Here is a 15,820-nt window from a genome sequence, read left to right on the forward strand (position 1 = left end):
TCTAGTGTATAATTTTAACTACAGATTTAAAGCAATTTTTCATTGGTACATTTTTAATTTCTGGATACATTATTTGAACATGCACTAAATTCCACAGTTTGTTATGCTTGATATCACAAGTAATATTAATAATTGTCTTATATGAGAATTTGTGACCTTCTTTCATTACCTTTACTGCAGAGAAAATATTACAAGCATATTAATTTCATAAAATATCATTCATTTACTTTTTCCTGGATATGATATTTTGAAAAGTGATAAAGCAAAGTTTAATTCAGCACAGAAAAGAAATCCCAATTGGAAAAAAAAGTACCTTTACATTCTTTGACATCTTACTTTGATTCAATCTTGAAAATTAAAATCGCTTCTCACAGTCCAAACCAATACCAAGAGTCTTCCTAGACAGTGTAATAAAATAGCTGTGCAATTTGGGTCTCACCTTTCCATCTCATTTTATTTGATCTCACTACCGCTATACAATTAAGGCTCAAATAATTCACATTTGTAACCACTTAATTCTTGCTATTTTTAGCTTCATACCATATTACAGTATTTGCAAGCTTTAAGCAGGTTTCAGTTCAGTTCAGTCATTCAGTCGTGTCCAACTCTGCGACCCCATGGACTGCAACATGCCAGGCCTCCCTGTCCATCACCAATTCCCAGAGTTTACTCAAACTCGTGTCCATTGAGTCAGTGGTACCATCCAACCATTTCATCCTCTGCCATCCCCTTCTCCTTCCACCTTCATTCTTTCCCAGCATCAGGGTCTTTTCCAAAGAATCAGTTCTCTGCATCAGGTGGCCAAAGTATTGGAGTTTCAGCTTCATCATAAGTCCTTCCAATGAATATTCAGGATTGATTTCCTTTAGAAAATCCTTAAGCACGTTTTGATATATATATATATATATCATATATTTATATATATATATATTTTTTTTTTTAAGAAGACTTTTAGGACTTCCCTGGTAGTCCTGTGGTTAAGAATTCACTTTGCAATGCAAAAGATAGCAGTTTGATCCCTGGTATGGGAAGATCCCATATGCCTAGGGGCAGCTGAGCCCAGAAGCCACAACTACTGAAGCCCTATACTGCAACCACTGAAGTCCATGTGCCCTAGAGCCTGTGCACTGCAACAAGAGAAGCCATGGCAATGAGATGCCCTTGTTCCGTAACTAGAGAGTAGTCCCACTTGCTGCAACTAGAGAAAGCCTGCACACAGCAATGAAGATCCCATGCAACCCAAAGTAAATAAATAAAGATATTTAAGCCTAGTAAAGGGATTGAATACCTCCCTCAAGGTCATAAGGGAACTGCCTTACATAGTTGTAAAACAGAATTTTTATAATAATAATGGCAGTATTGTAGTATATAATATATATAATAGTGGCAGTAAGATGTTGAAGAGAGAGTTTGAAAAACATCTTAAACTATTATCATGATACATGTAGCTCATCAGCAACTTGGCACTGATTCCTCTCCCTTCTTAACCCCATACCTTCAACTTTCTCTTTTACATTCTCTATTTCAGTCTTTAGTTGTTTGCCAAATTGCCCATAGTATCTTGGCATGATACTGCCTCTACCTCATGACGTGTTGGTCTTTCATTTACTTGTCAGATCAGATTGTATTTTCCTGTCCCCACCCCCACCCTGGGTTATGTGAAAGTGACTGCCATGAAGTGGGAGCTCATTATTTAGAAACCAAGTGGTGTCATAAGAAGACTGCAGATAAAATTGTATCAGAGTACATTTTATGAAAAGATTGCTTGGGTGAAGTTCTGGGAGAGAACAAGAACTGGAAAATCAGAAAAAAGAAAAAATACATAGGTAGTGTTGTTTGAGTAATGCTTCATCAGATAGCTAGAGCATGATGGGATAAAGTGCTAGACATGAGGGGAAAGAGATTGAACAAAGATAAATTATCAGGAAATTATGTATAAGAAAGAAGAATTAGCCTTGTCTGGCTACAAGAGTAGGAAGAAAGCAAAAGGGGAAAAAAGTTTGATACCAGACTCTAGAATATCCTGGAGATTAAGAATTAAAATTTTGTTTTGAACAATCATTGAATTAACAAATTGTATTTCAGGAGAATTATCTTTGTAGAATTTTGCAAAATGTAGTATAAGGGGAAGGGTTAAATTACTACCGACAGTCTCCTACTTACATGGTTTGACACAATTTTTTGAATTTACGATAGTGCAAATATGTGCACTCAGTAGAAATCTTGAGTTTTGATCTGTTCCTGAATTAGTTATGTGCAGTATGATATTCTCTCATGATGCTGGACAGTGCCCATGAGCTGGAGTACCCAGTCAGCCACAAGATCATGAGAGTAAACCACCAATATGTTTACAACAATTCTGTACCCAGACAACCATAGTGTTTTTCACTTTCAGTATAGTATTCAATAAATTACATGACTTTTAATACTTTCACAAGAGTGAACGTCGACATTCTAGGAATCAGCGAACTAAGATGGACTGGAATGGATGAATTTAACTCAGATGACCATTATATCTACTACTGCGGGCAGGAATCCCTCAGAAGAAATGGAGTAGCATCAACAAAAGAGTTCGAAATGCAGTACTTGGATGCAATCTCAAAAATGACAGAATGATCTCTGTTCGTTTCCGAGGCAAACCATTCAATATCACAGTAATCCAAGTCTATGCCCCAACCAGTAACACTGAAAAAGCTGAAGTTGAATGGTTCTATGAAGACCTACAAGACCTTTTAGAACTAACAACCAAAAATGATGTCCTTTTCATTATAAGGGACTGGAATGCAAAAGTAGGAAGTCAAGAAACACCTGGAATAACAGGCAAATTTGGCCTTGGAATACGGAATGAAGCAGGGCAAGGACTAATAGACTTTTGTCAAGAAAATGCACTGGTCAAACAGTTGCTGGAAGAGGTGCAAACACCCTCTTCCAGCAACACAAGAGAACTCTACACATGGACATCAACAGATGGTCAACACCAAAATCAGATTGATTATATTCTTTGCAGCCAAAGATGGAGAAGCTCTAAACAGTCAACAAAAACAAGACCAGGAGCTGACTATGGCTTAGATCATGAACTCCTTATTACCAAATTCAGACGTAAATTGAAGAAAGTAGGGAAAACCACTAGACCATTCAGGTATGACCTAAATCAAATCCGTTATGATTGTACAGTGGAAGTGAGAAACAGATTTAAGGGCCTAGATCTTATAGATAGAGTGCCTGATGAACTATGGACTGAGGTTTGTGACATTGTACAGAAGACAGGGATCAAGACCATCCCCATGGAAAAGAAATGCAAAAAAGCAAAATGGCGGTCTGGGGAGGCCTTACAAATAGCTGTGAAAAGAAGAGAAGAGAAAAGCAAAGGACAAAAGGAAAGATATAAGCATCTGAATGCAGAGTTCCAAAGAAATGCAAGAAGAAATAATAAAGCCTTCCTCAGCGATCAATGCAAAGAAATAGAGGAAAACAATAGAATGGGAAAGACTAGAGATCTCTTCAAGAAAATTAGAGATACCAAGGGAATATTTCATGCAAAGATGGCCTTGATAAAGGACAGAAATGGTATGAACCTAACAGAAGCAGAAGATATTAAGAAGAGGTGGCAAGAATACACAGAAGAACTGTACAAAAAAGATCTTCACAACTCAGATAGTTACGATAGTGTGATCACTGACCTAGAGCCAGACATCCTGGAATGTGAAGTCAATTGGGCCTTAGAAAGCATCACAACGAACAAAGCTAGTTGGAGGTGATGGAATTCCAGTTGAGCTATTCCAAATCCTGAAAGATGATGCTGTGAAAGTGCTGCACTCAATATGCCAGCAAATTTGGAAAACTCAGCAGTGGCCACAGGACTGGAAAAGATCAGTTTTCATTCCAATTCCAAAGAAAGGCAATGCCAAAGAATGCTCAAACTACCACACAATTGCACTCATCTCACACGCTAGTAAAGTAATGCTCAAAATTCTCCAAGCCAGGCTTCAGCAACACGTGAACCGTGAACTTCCAGATGTTCAAGCTGATTTTAGAAAAGGCAGAGGAACCAGAGACCAAATTGCCAACATCCACTGGATCATGGAAAAAGCAGAGAGTTTCAGAAAAACATCTATTTATGCTTTATTGATTATGCCAAAGCCTGTGTGGATCACAATAAACTGTGGAAAATTCTGAAAGAGATGGGAATACCAGACCGCCTGACGTGCCTCTTGAGAAACCTATATGCAGGTCAGGAAGCAACAGTTAGAACTGGACATGGAACAACAGACTAGTTCCAAATAGGAAAAGGAGTACGTCAAGGCTGTATATTGTCACCCTGCTTATTTAACTTATATGCAGAATATATCATGAGAAATGCTGGGCTGGAAGAAGCACAAGCTGGAATCAAGATTGCTGGGAGAAATATCAATAACCTCAGATATGCAGATGACACCACCCTTATGGCAGAGAGTAAAAAGGAACTAAAAAGCCTCTTGATGAAGGTGAAAGAGGAGACTGAAAAAGTTGGCTTAAAGCTCAACATTCAGAAAACAAAGATCATGGCATCTGGTCCCATCACTCCATGGGAAATGGATGGGGAAACAGTAGAAACAGTGTCAGACTTTACTTTTTGGGGCTCCAAAATCACTACAGATGGTGACTGCAGCCATGAAATTAAAAGACGCTTACTTCTTGGAAGGAAAGTTATGTCCACTCTGGTTAGCATATTGAAAAGCAGAGACATTACTTTGCCAACAAAGGTCCGTCTAGCCAAGGCTATGGTTTTTCCAATGGGCATGTATGGATGTGAGAGTTGGACTGTGAAGAAAGCTGAGCGCCAAAGAATTTGATGCTTTTGAACTGTGGTGTTGGAGAAGACTTGAGATTCCGTTGGACTGCAAGGAGATCCAGCCAGTGTTTTCTGAAGGAGATCAGCCCTGGGATTTCTTTGGAAGGAATGATGCTAAAGCTGAAACTCCAGTACTTTGTCCACCTCATGCGAAGAGTTGACTCATTGGAAAAGACTCTGATGCTGGGAGGGATTGGGGGGCAGGAGGAGAAGGGGACGACAGAGGATGAGATGGCTGGATGGCATCACTGACTCGATGGACGTGAGTCTGAGTGAACTCCAGGAGTTGTGGATAGACAGGGAGGCCTGGTGTGCTGTGATTCATGGGGTCGCAAAGAGTCGGATACGACTGAGCGACTGAACTGAACTGAGCTGAAACCCATTGTAAATCAAGGAAGATCTATATGAACAATGCCAAGGGGGAACTTGTTGCCTGTGCTAAAGAAGCTAATAGTTTATTGGATTGTACATTTTTGTGATCAAGTGCCTGCATGAAAAGAAAAGGTAGAAAAAAGAAAGAGATAAGAAAGAAGGTAGAGCTGAATTTGGAAGTCTTGACTCTGTTTTCACTAACTTTGTAAACTTTAGTAGTCGCTTAAACTTTCTAAGCTTTAGTTTTCCTAAATTGAGAAGTTAACCAACTATTCTGCCTGCAACATATGGTTCGTAAGAGGTTTATATGAGAAAAATAAATATGTTATAAAAATTGCAATTCACAAAAAAATCAGTTCTTTTGTCATAGTGTTTTAATGAAGCACAGAGCCCTTCTGAACATGAGTCCAGGGACCAGTTCTTGTTTTAATGCATAACATTATGCAAACATATATAGATAGTAAATCCATCTTCATATCCATGCACATTGAAAGAAACAAAAGTAAACTCTATAGCTGAAACTTTTAAAAATATTTTTTGGTATCATGAAGTTATAAGGCAAATAACCGTATTCCACTTGAACACTGCCTTATTGTTCTATATTGAATTTTCATTATAAAAACCCACATTTATCTAGTCAAATGGACAAGTACTATGAAGCAATCTGGTAAATACATCAGAAAATCACTTGGAATAAAAAAAATTAATTTGTTCTTGGATTACTCTATTTCCAGTGAAAATAATATGAATGAGACATGGCCTAGCAATGAGATTGTCTAAGAAAATATTTAAGAAAGACAAATCTGTTCTCCAGCTAAATGTTCTTGTGACTGGAAATCTGAACTCAGTGCCTGTAAAATTTAACAGAATCCTATAATGCTGTTAACCTTCTGAAACCAGAAATAGTGAACATTTATTACTCAAGAGTAAGTTGTAAAACTATTACAGAAAGTCAAGTATAAAAAGAAAAAACAGCTCAAAATAACTTCCATATTTTGTGACTATTTCTCCTAAAATGTATTTTAAAGTATAATTGCTTTTTCAGTATAATTTTTATCTCAAAATAATATATATTTTTTACCATTAATAAATAATATTAAATTGATTATATTTATATTTATTGCACATAAATAACTCCAAGACAATGTCAATATAATTTCTATGCATATTAAAAAGCAGAGACATTACTTTGCCAACAAAGGTTCATCTAGTCAAAGCTATGGTTTTTCCAATAGTCTTGTATGGAAGTAAGAGTTGGACTAAAAGAAAGCTGAGTGCTGAAGAATTGATGCTTTTGAACTGTGGTATTGGAGAAGACTCTTGAGAGTCCCTTGGTCTGCGAGGCGATCCAACCAGTCCATTCTAAAGGAGATCAGTCCTGGCTGTTCTTTGGAAGGACTGATGCTGGACCTGAAGCTCCAATACTTTGGCCACCCAATGCAAAGAACCAACTCATTTGAAAAGACCCTGATGCTGGGAAAGAGTGAAGGAGGGAGGAAAAGGGGACAATAGAGGATGAGATGGTTGGATGCCATCAACACAATTGACATGAGTTTGAGTAAGCCCCAGAGTTGGTGATGCACAGGGAAGCCTGGCGTGCTTCAGTCCACGGGATTGCAAAGAGTCAGACCCTACTGAATGACTGAACTGAATTTCTATGGCAGGGACATTGTCACTTTTCATAAGGTATATTCATTCATCTATCCAATACATAACATAGGGTAAATACTTCCAGCCAAGTGTTGCACTGGATAATAGTTACACATGCCGCTACCCACAGAAAGTTTGGGGCTTCCGTGGTGGCTCAGCAGTAAAGAATCTGCCTGCAATGCAGGAGATGCAGATTCAATCCCTCGGTTGGGAGATGCCCTGGAATAGGAAATGGAAACCCACTACAGTATTCTTGCCTGGACAGAGGAGCCTGGAGGGCTACAGTTCATGGGGTTGCAGAGTCGGACACGACTGAAGCAACTGAGCACACACATCAGAAAGCTTATATTCAAGAAGGGAAGAATATACACTAGAGGTGCCCAGTGTTATAAAAAGATTTAATTTGATCAATCACAAATGCTATAAAATATTACAGCATTTTGAAGATTTTAACATTCTAGGGCCAGTATTCTAAATAAGCTATCATTTATTTCCTACTTGCATCTTCAAAATATTTTCTCAGCTTTTGTCTTCCTCCAACCCCCACTGCCATATGCATGCACACCTCCTGAGTGCAGGCTAAGTTGAAATAGTGGTGTTAGACTCTTTGTGACACTATGGGCCATAGACTGCCAGGTTCCTCTATCAGTGGGATTCTCCAGGCAAGAACACCCGAATGGGTTACCATCTCCTCCTCCAGGGAATCTTCCCCACCCAGGGATTAAACCCAGGTCTCTTACTTACATCTTCAGCTTCAGGAGGCAGGTTCTTTACCACAAGCACCACCTGGGAAGTCCTGCCAAATGCAGCTACCAAAAAGTCAGGAATAAACAGTTAATTTCAAGCACGTCCAAGTATGTGCTTTATGTTATAATTGTTATACACCCAAAACACTTAACAAAATAATATGCAAGCCTAAGATTGTTGTTTTTGTTGTTCAGTCAGTCAGTCATGTTTGACTCGTTGCAGCCCTGTGGACTGCAGCACACCAGGCTTCCCTGTCCTTCACCATCTCCTGGAGCTTGCTCAAACTCATGTCCATTGAGCCAGTGATGCCAATCAATCATCTTGTCCTTTGTCGGCCCCTTCTCCCCCTGCCTTCAATCTTTCCCAACATCAGGGTCTTTTCTAATGAGTCAGCTCTTGCATCAGGTGGCCAGAGGATTGAAGCTTCAGCATCAGTCCTTCCAAAGAATATTCAGGACTGATTTCCTTCAGGGTTGACTGGTTTGATCTCCTGCTGTCCAAGGGAGACTCTCAAGAGTCTTCTCCAACACCACAATTCAAAAGCATCAATTCTTTGCCACTCAGCTATCTTTATGGTCCAACTCTCACATCCATACATGACTACTGGAAAAAAAATCATAGCTTTGACTAGATGGACCTTTGCTGACAAAGTAATGTCTCTGCTTTTTATACACTGTCTAGGTTTGGCATAGCTTTTCTTCCAAGGAGCAAGTGTCTTTTTTCTACATTATTTTTAAAATTAAATTTTTCTGCATCATTTTAAAAAATATGTTTAAGAACTTATTCATTATTTAAAACATAAGTACATAGCTATGGAGTGGGAAGAATGATCCAAATCTATATAAAATTTATTCCATATAAAGGAATAATCTATGTAATATCCATACACTATAAATTCTCTAGAGAGAACCATATAAATGTCACAACTGCTATTATGAGTATTAAGTATGCATAAAAGATTTTGTCCTCAAGCATTATGCAAGATTTCTTAATTAAGTGGTATTATGATATCTCATAGTAATTAAACAAAAATGAGTGATTTCAGAATCCACCAGAATTCTTTAACTAGAAAGCAAAACAATGTAAATTAATCTCAGGAACTAAAACCAGCATGATTGGAACCCAATTGTCCTCTATTTTCAAAGTTAGGAAATGCTGTATGTTGTTTTCCCATTACCTCATGGAGTCTTATGTTTCATTAAATATTGCTGTGCTTTTCCTGACCATTTCTATCTTCAAATAATCACAATAATCACATAGATTTGGTTGTGCAGGAAGAAACAGATGAGAATTGAGTGTCAAGATGGAAGTCTTGATTGTGAGATGGCCAGATGAAGGGAGAAATGAAAGGAAAAAAAATGCTGAATTTCATTATTAACGTAAAATACTGCCAATGAGCACGGGTTTTCTATAAATACCTTTGGGAAACCTAATACTTCATGTTTTCTCAATGCCAGAGGAATCTCAAAACTTTTAACCACATTCTGGCAGGACAGAGCCATGCACCACAACTGTAATATGCTTTGGCAATCAAACTGTTTGAATCTTAGTCTAACAACTTAGCAGCTATATGACCTTGGACAAGTTACTTAACCTTGTAATGTCCAGATTTCCTCTTAAAAGGAAGAGGCTGTGGCAGATTGCATTTCCAGTCTCCTTAATTCAGTGCTCTCTTTTCGGTCCCTCCTCCTGTGGAAAAACTATACATTCCCAAGCTATTGAATTCAGTCAGGACCACATGACTTTTTCTGACCAATGAAGTAAGTATGGAAACGGCATGAGTATCACTTTCAAACTGAAGGGTCAGGGGCGCAGCACAAGTATACATGGGCTCTGTCCCCTGCCACAAGGTCTAGACATGTCCTCAGACACCTTGCAGTACAGCCTCTGCAAGTCTACCTTGGTTACCTAGTAGAAGAGAGCAACTTGTGTTCATTAAGTCACTGGGCTATACAGATGGAGATATCAGTGAGATAAGAAGAAGATTTAAGACAGAGACTTTTAAAAAGAAAACAAAATAATAGTTTTCTATAGAAGCAGAAACCAGGAAAAACACTAAAAAATAGAGGCTAGAAAATTCCAAGACTCATTTGGTAGGATTCTAGTCATTTTGAGAACTAACTTTGCAAGCATTTGTATCCTTTATCTTCTCTTCTCTATTGAATTGCTTCCCCTTAACCTATCTATGTCTGTTGGTTCTGTGCTGCTATGCTTAGTCACTCAGTCGTGTGTGACTTTTTGTTACTCTTTGGACTGTAGCCCACCAGGCTTCTCTGTCTATGGGATTTTTCAGGCAAGAATACTGGAGTGGGAAGATCTCCAGGGGATCTTCCCGACCCAGGGTTGGAACCAGCATCTCCTGTGTCTCCTGCATTGCTGGCAGATGCTTTACCCACAGATGTTTTATAGGGAAGTCCTGTCAGTTGGTTCACCCAGATAAAATAACTATCAATTATGAATCTCTTTAGCTATTACCCTTTCTCTAACCTTCTCTAGAAAGTCAATATTTATAATTCTAAGTGTCCCACCTCATTTTTTACTTCATAACTATACAAATCCTCTACACAAGCCATGGTAAATAACATATAGTTTTCATTCCTGCCTTCTTCAAATCCTTTTCTTTTTTTGCTCTTCGCTTCTTTCTACTATAAAATATCATCTCTTTCTCATTCATTTGTCTGTTTCACGCTTCAATAAAAACAATCCAAGAAGGCTTCTTGGCTTTAAATATGATGGGTTAAGTTCCATGCTAACTTACTTCAGAACAGCCTTGGATTACTTATGTCACCTTTCATACCACATGCATACACTTTCAATTGACTCTCTGTTTTCATAGCCATGAACTCCTTGAGGCTAGAACCTATCTTCTTTATCTATTATAGTTAGTTTTCCTGAATCCAAAATGAACATGAACTGTGACATATTCTCACACATAGTCAGTCTGTTCCTTTGGCTTAATTTTACTCAACTGTGTACAGATACAAAAGATGCTGTTAGGAATTTCATTTACACCTTGATGCCTTGTAAATACATTCTCTTCAGCTCTGTCTATTTTGGACAACTCATTTTTCCTATCCATTTAGCTGCTCATCAGGAAAGATGAAAGTAATGGAAATAACATGTTCTGTTCAAGGACTAGTTAATAACTGCTTCTACCTGACAGAGCAAGAGCAGTTTTTCAATTGGAACCAAGCTGCTCATTTATTGATTAATGGCCCAAACAAAAATTGTTTTCTTCTCTCCTACAAACAGTTTAGCCACATTTCTAAAAGAGGGTTTTCAAAACCTCTGCCTGAACACTTAACATAAAGTTAATCAAGGATAACAGATAAAACATCTAATAGATAAAAGGTGATTCCATGTCACCACTGAGTATTCTAAATAAGTCATTTCCATTTTTTGTTCACTTGAAGCTATTCAGCATTATGTGAAGTTATTACAGCATCAAATGAACTTAAAATCAGAAGACATTTTATACTATGTTATTAGGATACTGGGCTTACATTTAAAGAGCTATTCTGTTCAAGTTTCTTTTTTAATCCAAGAATCCAGAAGATTAAACTAAGATTTTTGAGCCAAAAAGCCTGATAAAATAGAACATATCCTGCATTATATAATTAACACAATTCATGAGTATTACTATTTCTTCTCCTAACAACCTAACAAAATACATATAATTTGTACAAGCATTTTTGTCCTAGAGGTATTAAAACTTATTAAAATAATGTAATCACATTCCTGGAACAAATGTATTCTAAGTTGCTACAGGTTTATCTAATCAAATTTGTAACTAAACCCAACTCTGCTTCATCACTTGATAACTTAGATTCTTTTTTTTTTTTTAACTTTACAATATTGTATTGGTTTTGCCATATATCAACATGAATCTGCCACAGGTATACACGTGTTCCCCATCCTAAACCCTCCACCTTCCTCCCTCCTCCCTCCCCGTACCATCCCTCTGGGTCGTCCCGGAGTGTTACTCAGCCATTAAAAAGAATACATTTGAATCAGTTCTAATGAGGTGGATGAAACTGGAGCCTATTATACAGAGTGAAGAAAGCCAGAAAGAAAAACACCAATACAGTATACTAATGCATATATATGGAACTTAGAAAATGGTAACAATAACCCTGTATACAAGACAGCAAAAGAGACACTGATGTATAGAACAGTCTTTTGGACACTGTGGGAGAGGGAGAGGGTGGGATGATTTGGGAGAATGGCATTGAAACATGTATAATATCATATATGAAGTGAGTCGCCAGTCCAGGTTCGATCACTTGATAACTTAGGAATGAAAACACTGGGTAAATAAAAAGATAATCTTTATATCCAGACTATTTGTTTTCTCTATTCTACTTCCTTGAAACCAGAGAAATTCCTTTAAAAGGTTGATTTAGAGAATACTTACTTTAGTAGATAGCCATAGAGAGAACTTACTGAAGGGAAGAAAATTTTCTCCATTTACCAGTTCTTTTCCTTCTTTCTTTCTCCCTCCATTTCACAATAATAGTAATATCAGAACCCAAAAAACTATAATCAAAGAGTACATGAAGTTTTGGCACTGAGTTAAATTTCTTATTTTTTCCCAGATGATGTGCTAAACCAATATATATTGTTTAAATTTATCAGTCTTGTCCATAGACCAAGTGTTACTTGAAAAGCTAAGACTATTTTTACTAATACTTATTCTTTACTAATTTTCCTGTTCATTTGCATTATACCTCTCCCCATATAATATATAATATATAGGACTTTGAATTAATATTTTGATACAAATCATCTATTATTTCATTTATCATCTGCATAGGATTTATTGTTCAGAGAGCCAATCACTCTGAGATTCTTTCTTCAAGTTATATGATCTAGTCATCAACTGAAATAGGTAAATATTTGCATTCTTGGAATAAAGTTGCACCTGAAATTCTATATTGGATTGACCACATGTTCATACTTTTAAATAATTAGGGCCTTTAAAAATAATGATCACTATAGCATTATTTATTCCTTCCTGTTATCAGAGTCAAACCATAAGCTATATGGTTATAATTCCAGCTTTATAAGTATAAATTTGCTTCACATTTTTCTTTAATCTATCTTTTGCTCATTGGATCTATTCACCTTATATGAGAGTATTTTAGACAATGTAACAATTTGATCTGTTCTCAGATTGGTAGATACATGTGATTCTAATCTATATTAACAGCTTCAGTCAAAATTAGAATTGTAACTATGCAATATTGATAATATAAAGTATGCTATGCTTACAATAAGTATACTGAAAAAGTTATATCTTTTTATGTCAATGTTTTGTCTTTACATGGTTCAATCAATGGTAAATATTTTGCTTCAATTGTTTTGGTATTCTGTTACTAGATTTCTATTCACTTAAGATGATTATGCTACTTGGGGAATTGAACCCTTTATCATTGTGCATTGCTTTTATTTATCTCTGGTATGCTTTCTTGTTCTGAAATTGGCTTTGTCTGAAATTAACTACTTCAACTTATTTTGACTTTTGTTGGCTTGACATACATTTCTCTATGCTATCTCTTTACTTTTAACCAACCTGGGTCTTTATTTTTAATGTGGATTTCTTGTATATAGCATAATAGTTTATCTTCACTTTTATATCAATGCTGATAGTCTCTGACTTTTAATTGCTGCATTTAGACCAGTCATATGTTGAATGATTATTGATATGGTTGGATTAATATATGCCATGTTTGTAACTGCTTTCTATTCATTCCTTCTTACACCTTTTTTTTGGTTTCTGGTTTTGACTGGCACTGTATGTGATTCAGTTTCATCTCTGCTTTTAGCATATAAATTATACCACCTTCTAGAAAATTTTAAATGAATGCTCTTGTGTTTCTAAGATACATTTCTAACTAATCTAAGTCCACCTCAACTCACACTGTACTACTTCACCTGTAGTACAGATACTTACGTATAACGTAGTATTCCTAATTTTTCTCTCACCTCTCACTGATTTAATTTATTTCACTTATCTATATGCAAAGATCATCCAATATGTTGCTATTACTATTGCTTTAAACAAAATCACATTTTCCATTAATAAAGAATAGAAAAAGTATTTTATTACCTGTATTTATTTTTTCTGATGTTCTTTTTTTGCGTCCAAGAGGTTATTCTATACAATTTTCTTTCTGCCTAAAGAACTTTCTCCATTTTTTGCAAGCATGTCTACTAGTAATGAAGTTCCTCCGTGTTTGTCTGAGAAAGTTTTTGTTTCTTCGTTACTCTCGAAAGAGAAATTCATTAGACATATAATCCTAGGTTAGTGTTTGTTTTCTTTCAGTGCTTTAAACATTTTACTTTATTTTCTTCTAACTTCCATGAAGCCAGACCAGAAGTATTGTTTCAAAAAGTAGTTCTTGTTCTTCTTATGTCCAAGAGGTGATGTTTCCTTCTGTAATCTTTCAAGGTTTTCTCCATGTCTCCTCGATTTTCTTCAGTTTAAATGTGATACAGCCACGTGTAGAGTTTGGGGGTTTATGCTTTCATATAGTGACTCAGTGAACATGAATTTGAACAAACTCTGGGAGACAGTGAGGACAGAGAAGCCTGGAGTGCTGCAGCCCATAGGGTCCCAAAGAGTCAGACATGACTGAGCGACTGACAACAACATAGATTTTGATATAAATCATGGTTAGTCTTTTCTGAATTTCTTAGACTTGTGGTTTTGTGTTTGCTATTAATTTTGAAAAGATTTTGGCCATATTACTTCAAATGTATCTTCTGTTATATTTTATCTTTCTTCTACTCCTAGCATTATAATTGCGTGTTATATTACATTTGTTTTTATCAATCCACGGTTCCACTGGGTATTCTGCTCTGGTTTTGTTTGTTTGTTTTATTCTTCCTTCCCTTTGTATTTCAGGCTGTGAAATGAAATTTGACCTATCTTCAAACTTACTGATGTTTATCTCACCCATGTCAATTTACTGATGAACACATCAAAGGTATTCTTTATTTCTATTATGGTATTTTTTTTTTAGTTTCTAGCATTCCCATTTTCTAGAATTTCCATTAGCTTTTTCCTTAGTAATCCACCTTTGTGCTTATGTTACCTACCTATTCTAGCATGCTGCTTATTTTTCCATTGACGTCCTTAGAAGATTAATCACAGTTATTGTAAATCCCCTGTTGATAATTCCAACATCTGTGTCTTATCTGAATTTGTCTCTGACACTTGCTTTGTCTTCAGATGACATTGTTTTCTTGCCTTTTGGCATGCCTTGTAATTTTTTGCTGAAAGTCAAATATGCTAGATCAGGTAACTAGAACGGAAATAAGTAGTCTTTTAGTGCAAGGATTTACTTTATTGGGGCCAGGAGTTGATCTTTGTTTAAGTTTGCTATAGCTTTAGGTAACAAAAGATTCAGGTTCCTCTAAGGCCCTTGTTTTTACCCCCTCTGGTCTTTGGGTTTCAGTCAATATTCCTCTTCAGCAAGATTCTTTATCTTGCAGGACTTTTTTAGCTATAATCCACTGTTGTTGTTCGCAGCCCTGTTGATTTAGAGGAGATGGTGGTGGTAAACCATGTGTAGTGGAGGCAAGGGGGAATTCTGTAATCTTTTGATGAAATCTCAGTCTCTCAGTGAGCCTGTATCTCAAGACTTCAACCAACAGAAATCTTTTTCCAATGACATAACTTCTTCTCCTGACCCCTACTCTTTTCTGGGGATACAACATCCCACATCTATTTTCTTGAACCTCTAACTCCATTGAATGTTGGTTATATTTCTCTTAGGTGAAAAAGGAAGTCAGTAGCTATTGAAATGGAAGCAATTCCCTTCTCACAAAAGAAGTTAGGCTTTAAGGTGGCTCAGTAGATACAGAATCCACCAGCAATTCAGGTGACTTGAGTTCAACCCCTGGGTAGGGAGGATCCCCTGGAGGAGGGCATAGTAATGCCCTCCAGTATTCTCACATGGAGAATCCCATAGACAGAGAAGCCTGGTGAGCTACAATCCATGGGGTTGCAAAGAGTTGGATATGACTGAAGCTACTGAGTAGGCATGCATGCACTAAGTCCCTTTTTCTAGAGACTAGACTTTTGTCATGGAGAGAGCTCTGTATGTATTTCACAGTGGTTACACCTCTCCCCTTGCCAGCACCACAAAGTGATCTTTCTTGACTCTTCATTATTAGACTCTTATAGGCTTCTTGGAGGCAAAGCTCATTAAAAAA

General features: G+C 36.8%; 1 long non-coding RNA gene across 1 annotated transcript in view; it reads right to left on the bottom strand.

Annotated features, from left to right (window-relative positions):
* Positions 1-15,820, bottom strand: part of LOC113878990 — a 230,123-nt gene that overhangs the window by 74,002 nt on the left and 140,301 nt on the right. The gene's annotated exons all lie outside the window — the stretch shown is intronic.

Source organism: Bos indicus x Bos taurus, chromosome 20, assembly GCF_003369695.1.
Source record: "Bos indicus x Bos taurus breed Angus x Brahman F1 hybrid chromosome 20, Bos_hybrid_MaternalHap_v2.0, whole genome shotgun sequence".
Taxonomy (NCBI): Eukaryota; Metazoa; Chordata; class Mammalia; order Artiodactyla; family Bovidae; genus Bos; species Bos indicus x Bos taurus.